Genomic DNA, 6,619 nt, shown 5'->3' with positions numbered 1-6,619 from the left:
ATAGATAGAAGGTTGCAGAATAAAGTAGGAACACATAATACATCATTAAATTGACCATTATCTAAATGAATAGTTACAGTCCTTACAACACTAAGAGATCTATCATCACCAACATATATATTTTTGTTGTTACTAAAGAAGAAAACATGGCTTTGTTTTTTGCCATGTGATAAGAAGCTCTAGAATCAATGAGCCACTCATGAGAATGAGAAGATGAAGATACATTTAGTTCATAACCAGACCGAGATGCTTGACAACCACATGCAGCAAGTGTTATTCCTGAAGATGAAGTTGAAGTTGAAGAGTGCTCCAAATGGATGTTATGCTTCTTCATTGCTGCTTCCAAGGCTTCCATCTTTTTAAAGCATTTGGATTCTAAGTGGCCAGCTCAATTACGAAAGTTGCAATGTCTATCAGTCTTCTTTCCTTTTTTTTTGGTTGCCTTATCATTTTGTTGAGTTGATTTTTTGTTTTGAGATTAAAATTGCTTAGGACCCTTGTTTGGTTTAGGACCATTTTTTTAGGATGTTGCTTCGTAGGATTCTTTGAATTTGGTTGTTGCTGGGTTGCTAAGGCTTTCTTAGAAGAGTTTCCAGTATTAAGAAGAGCAAGATGTAAGAGTTTTTTTTGTTCTCTTATTAAAGGATCACAAAAAACATCAAAAGAGGGGGACTTGTAGGCTTGTCCCTGAGAAATAAAGGCTTCTCTAGTAGAATGGAAGGTGGAAAGAAATACAAAGTAGGTTGATCCTAACTTAGTAAGAATGGAATAGATAAGGCTACCATCTTCTTTCTTAACATTAACACATTCCAAGAGAATTCTAAGAGTCTTGAATTTGGACAAAAAATCTTCAATGGAAGAAAAATTATTGGGGTCCAACGTAAGCAACTCATTTTCGAGTTAATGAGCTCTAATTTCATTTTTAATTCCAAAAACTTTATTGAGTTGTTTCATTGCTTTATCATGGGTATCAATTTCTGCGATATGGAATCTAAGGTCTGAAGAAATAGACATCTCTATCAACCCACGTGCTTGATCTTGTTTATTTTCTCATTTGGCTTGCTTATCTTCATCTTTAGGTTTAGACTCTTGGCTTGAGGCTATTCTATAAAGACTTTTACTTCTAAGTAAATCCACAATGTAGGATAGCCATTGGAAGTAGTTGGCATTGTAAAGAATAACTAAGCATGGACTTTCCATTTTAAAAGAAACTGAAGTTGTTGATGCTGAAGCTAAGTGTTCCAATGGAAAGATCTCGAAAAATCAGATTGATTAAAAAAACGGCTCTGAAAACAGCTTTCGGATGAAAATGTTATGACTTTTTGAAGAAAAGTTGTTGAAGATGTCGACGAACCATGTGAATGTTGAGAAGTGAATGATAATGTTATACTTAAAAAAAAAAAATCCTGAAGTCACTTTTACAATGATATTTTATGAACTATCCACTAAGTTGTAACTTAAATAAAAGATAAAATGATTTTAGAATTGTAAGTGATTCACTTTTTATAATGGGTGAGAATTTTTACATAAAGTAACTTTAAAACATAAGTTACATGTGTTTTTTGAAAATTAACTCAACAATTTATGTGACCCACTTTTATAAATAAGTGAAAGCCACTTTTATAATGATATTTTATCAACTATCCACTAAATTGTAACTTAAATAAAAAATAAAGTGATTTTAGAATTGTAAGTGATTCACTTTTTATAATGGGTGAGAACTTCTACATAAAATAACTTTAAAACATAAGTTACATGTGTTTTTTGAAAAAATAACTCAACAATTTATGTGACTCACTTTTATAAATAAGTGAAAGTCATTTTTACAATGATATTTTATGAACTATCCACTAAATTGTAACTTAAATAAAAGATAAAGTGATTTTAGGATTATAAGTGATTCACTTTTTATAATGGGTGAGAACATTTTTACATAAAATAACTTCAAAACATAAGATACATGTGTTTTTTGAAAAAGTAACTCAACAAAAAGAAGACTTGAATTTAAGATTTTTATTCTCAGAAAGTAACTTTGGACCAAATGAATTAGTTTAAAAGGTTAGTAATTTTTTGAAAAAAGGAAGGGCTTGTTTTTTTTGCTCACTGAAGCTTTGGAGTGCGTGTTTACTTGAAAAACTCAATTTTGCCTACAAAACAAAAAAACCACACAAACCAAAATGAACACATAAAAGTAGTCTAGGTTTTACGGCTTAAAGTAAGATTTGGCCAGAAACTATATATTTTCCTCATTGTTTCTGGTTTTCAGAGATCACACTAAGGTGCGACAAAAAAGAGCCTACGCATGAGAAAAATCATTTCTTTTTGTTTCTGGTTTGCCCAGATCGCACAAAGTCGTAGGGCAAAGAGCATACACATAAAATAAAAACCAGAGACATAAATAAACTAAAATAAACAAAGATAAATAACTAAAACTGCAAATAAAAACTGTGTATCTCTAGATCTTAAAGTGATGTAGCTAGGGCTAATGAAAACATTTTCGTGTGAAACGAAAGGGGTTCCTCACTGGAACAAATGTTCCTAACACTAGAACAATCCTCTCGACTTGAAAGTGGTTAGAAATGGTAGATTTAGGAAACGACAGTCGGATACACTTGTACCGACTTCGGATTTGGATCACCAACGAATGCGTCCCTCGAATAGCTCTGATACCATGTAGGAATTTACAGGGTAATTTCCTTAGATAGAAAACCAAAGGACACCACTCACAAGCAGATCATAGATCAGTACACCATTATTCTTGACGTGGTTAAAACTCTCAAAGAGGGAAACAGTCCACAACCTGAGCCAACGCGGCCACTTCAGGCAATTTATTAATGTAAAGGAAAGAAAATTTACATAAGCTTCTCTCATGAACGGTCACTTAAAAAATGACCCTCTATGCTCTTTAAATAGAGATCATGGACCAATCGGGTGTTAAGCCACGAATCAAGTGTCAGTAATATCAAGGAGAGAATGAACCGTCACATCACTTCATGTCTAGAACATATCGTGATTGTCAGATTGTAAGTTACAAAAAATACATACTAAAGAAACACATTTTACCTAACTATACACTAGACCAAGTTGTACTTAATTATTTCCTATGTGTTGGAATATCCTAACACATAGATTGAGCTGAACTAAATCTTTCTTTCAGTCAATCATCCTCGTGCCATATTCCAAGCATGAATGTGAGACTCACAACAAAACCAACCAGGGCTTCCTCAGGCTTTACTGCGTATTTCGCCATTACCGGTCAAATGATTTCTAACCCTAAAACCCTCATCTATACAACCAGGTTTTACCGTGTATCCCTCCATTATCGATCAAGGGATTCCTAGGCCCAAACAAAGAAACATACACTACCAAGTTTTACTGCAATCCTGCCAAAACTGGTCAAGGTATCAATAGGCCCTAAACAAGCTCGGATGCCTCCAGATTTCTTCAACAATACCTTGAGGAATTTTCCCATCTCCACCCCCAAGCTTCACTGTGTATTCTACCATTACCGGTCAAGGGATTCCTAGACCTTGAGAATTTTCCTGAGACCACCTCACTCGGTTCCAAAACCATCCGACAATCCAGCTCAACTAAATAAAAGTACCTCATCACACCATGGCTATCCAGAAATGACAAGGCAAGGTTAAAACCACTGTCACACCTGGTAAAACCCTTGCCAATGACAACAAGAGAACCAAATATACACATGCATATACCATGCATGCCAAAACTGGCAAGGAAATCATACATGCAACTCGATACCTACAAGTAATCCTGTTGTAGCCGCTTGATTCAACTCTTCCTTGCTTGATCTTTGCTTCCCTTTGCCTCCTTGTCCTTTCTTTGCCTTCCTTTTTCCAATGCTAGAGTGCTCTAAGTGTGCAAGAGTATGAGAGAGTAGAGAGAATAAAGAGAATAGAAAGAGATCTCCAAAACTGAATTGACAAAAGCTATGAACTGACCCTCAAAAGTCTTTTTATTAATGAGGCCTCTATTTTATTCAATTTCCATTATTTTCCTTCAATTTCCTCCTCACATGCAATATGTGACCTTTCACCTTCATTTTCTCTTAATTTCCTTTATTTTAATAAATAAAATGTCAATTGATGCATTTTTGCCTTTTCAAAGCCTTTGTTATTTCCTTTGCCATTTTCCGTTAGCCATAATAAACCAAATGAACACTCACTAGAATGTTTTGCCTAACATTTAGCTTGGAATACGTGTCCCATGACCTTGGTCATATTTTGTCTTTATTAACTTTATTACATGAACTTTTAACCCGGGGCTATTACATCAACTTAAGAGGGAGGATAAGTTCAAGGGATAAGAGATAAGGTATCCAAGATAGGATTAGATAGGAATTCAAGCTCTTTATTTGTGGTAAATAGTTAAAACTACCTTGGAAGCTTATGGAAGAGGAAGCTTCAGAGATATTTTTTATTTTTCTTGAATTTCTAAAATCAATGCACTTGCAGAAGGGATCAGCGCAGGTGTTCAGTTATGCAACATGCGTCCAATGCAGGTGGACAAAAGGTTAGGGTGTGTTGGGGCCAAAAACATGGTTTTTGAGCTAATTGATCTAGAAACGCATATTTTTTTAGAGAGGTGATGCTTAGGGCTTTGCAAAGGGATAATGACAAAGTGTTTAAGGATGTTGATTGATTCGATTTTCAGGCCTTTTGAGCGGATGTGGCAAAAATACTTGTAACAAAACCTTCTACCAATGCTCTGTAAATGAAACAAAAGAACAACCCTCCCCCAAGGGGGTATTCTTTATCCGAATCAGAGGTTTCTGATGAATGGACTCACTTTGAGCTTGCCAAAATATCATCCTTGTGGATCATGGATTTAGTAAGTGTTGATTAAGGAATCAATTATAGTTTTGTAACTTTTTGCATGAAATGTTCTGGATCATTGAGATTTTCAATACTCTTGACCTCCTGTTTGGGAGGCTCATCCTTGGTTCCACATTTTCTACTGCCGTAGAGGTAGGATTGAAGGGTTGCCAACCCTTTGCCTTACGATCTTGTGCGTTTTTCCTTTTTTGAGGTTGTTTGATCTATGAAAAAAAATCTTGTAAATGTCGTGTTTGGAAACAAATACAACATTTGGATGTTGTTTTTTCATAATTCAAGTTTTGGGTCCATGGATGGGATCCATGCTTAAATAAAATATGATAAGGGAGTCCTTTGCTTAGATCTATCTCTACATAGATACAAGCAAAGGTAAGCAAACCATTAATCATTCTTTCCGTATCCATTTTTTTGAAGGAGCCCAAGGAATTTTCAATGTCCATTAAAACCTTTTGGTGCTAAAAATGTATAGGAAGATTTGACAGCTTGACCCAACTAAGCATTTTGGTTACTACCATCGTTGAATAATCAAATTCTAGAAACCAAGGGGAGATGAAGAACTCTGACACTACCCGAAAACCATGACTCATCCCTAAGTACTTTCTCTACATTTTCATGACACACAAATTGTTCCACAAAGAATCCTTTGGAGCAAAGATATATGTCATAAATTTTGGTCTAGGTTGAAAAAACCCAGTGGTGTAGATCTTTTGATTTGGTCAGAAACCATTAAATCTACAGATAATAGCTAAGGATTGGAGTTTAGAAAAGATAAAATTTACCTCTTCAATATTGATATCTAATGTTGGCATTTGATTTGAGTTTTCAACAATATAGGGGCTTGGAAGGGATGAAGGTTGTTCAATTGAATTAGATTTTCCTCGAGCGACACCCTTGTATGAGACAAATGAAGCCGACTTTCTAGACCCCATAGTACTTCCATGTAGTCTTGAAAGCATAAATATATTTGAATTTTTAGAGATCCCATAGTTAGACAAAAGTGGTAAATTCTGCATATGTTTATCTCCATAGAACAAATGTTGCACAACTAAAGGGATTCCAAGGTGGTTCTCCAAGATCTACTTTAGAGACGCCATTGTATTAGAAAACCCCTCCTAGATCGGGATCAAATTTCCTTGTAGTGATTTAATTAAAACTTGAAACCTTGCCATAGGGGCAAAACATATTTTCTGATCCCGAAGGAGGAGTGTTAGGGGGTATTTATTCCCAATGTGCTCCATTCTGATTTCTGTTGTGAAAGTTTCAGAGGCAGATTGCTTGAGAAAAACCCCAGACCCTTGGAAACTTTTCATGTGTAGAGACAAGGGTAAAACATTTTACATTTTACCCAGATTACAGTCCTAAATCCTTCTTAGCACCACTTGCCTGCGTCAAATCATAAATTTCGACAAAGGCTCCATCATAGAAACTGTGAGGGAGAGTGAAGGAATGTTGTTTTCCAGCTTCTTACCTGAAAACATTTAGTTAGTCATCAATGAGATAAAAATTGCAATTACAAGAGAAATCGTGTGGAATGGTGAGGGTCGCATGCCAAACAAGAACGTTGGCACTCTAAAGACAAGACTTCATTTGCAACCCCTTTTTGTTATCCCACGCTTCCAGCGCGGGATTCGACCCGCAAACCATCAAGATCTAGCCCCATTACATGAAGTATGGAAGTTTGAAGCTCAAGGTTAACTACCAAATGCGGGTGAACAACGAGGGTTCAAATCCTTTGCTCACCATCAGTGCAAAATCCACCCCAA

Source organism: Pinus tabuliformis, chromosome 5_1 (assembly GCF_031772625.1).
Source record: "Pinus tabuliformis cultivar Carrire ecotype Pingquan chromosome 5_1, CPIR1, whole genome shotgun sequence".
Taxonomy (NCBI): Eukaryota; Viridiplantae; Streptophyta; class Pinopsida; order Pinales; family Pinaceae; genus Pinus; species Pinus tabuliformis.
This window is presented reverse-complemented; position numbering follows the sequence as displayed.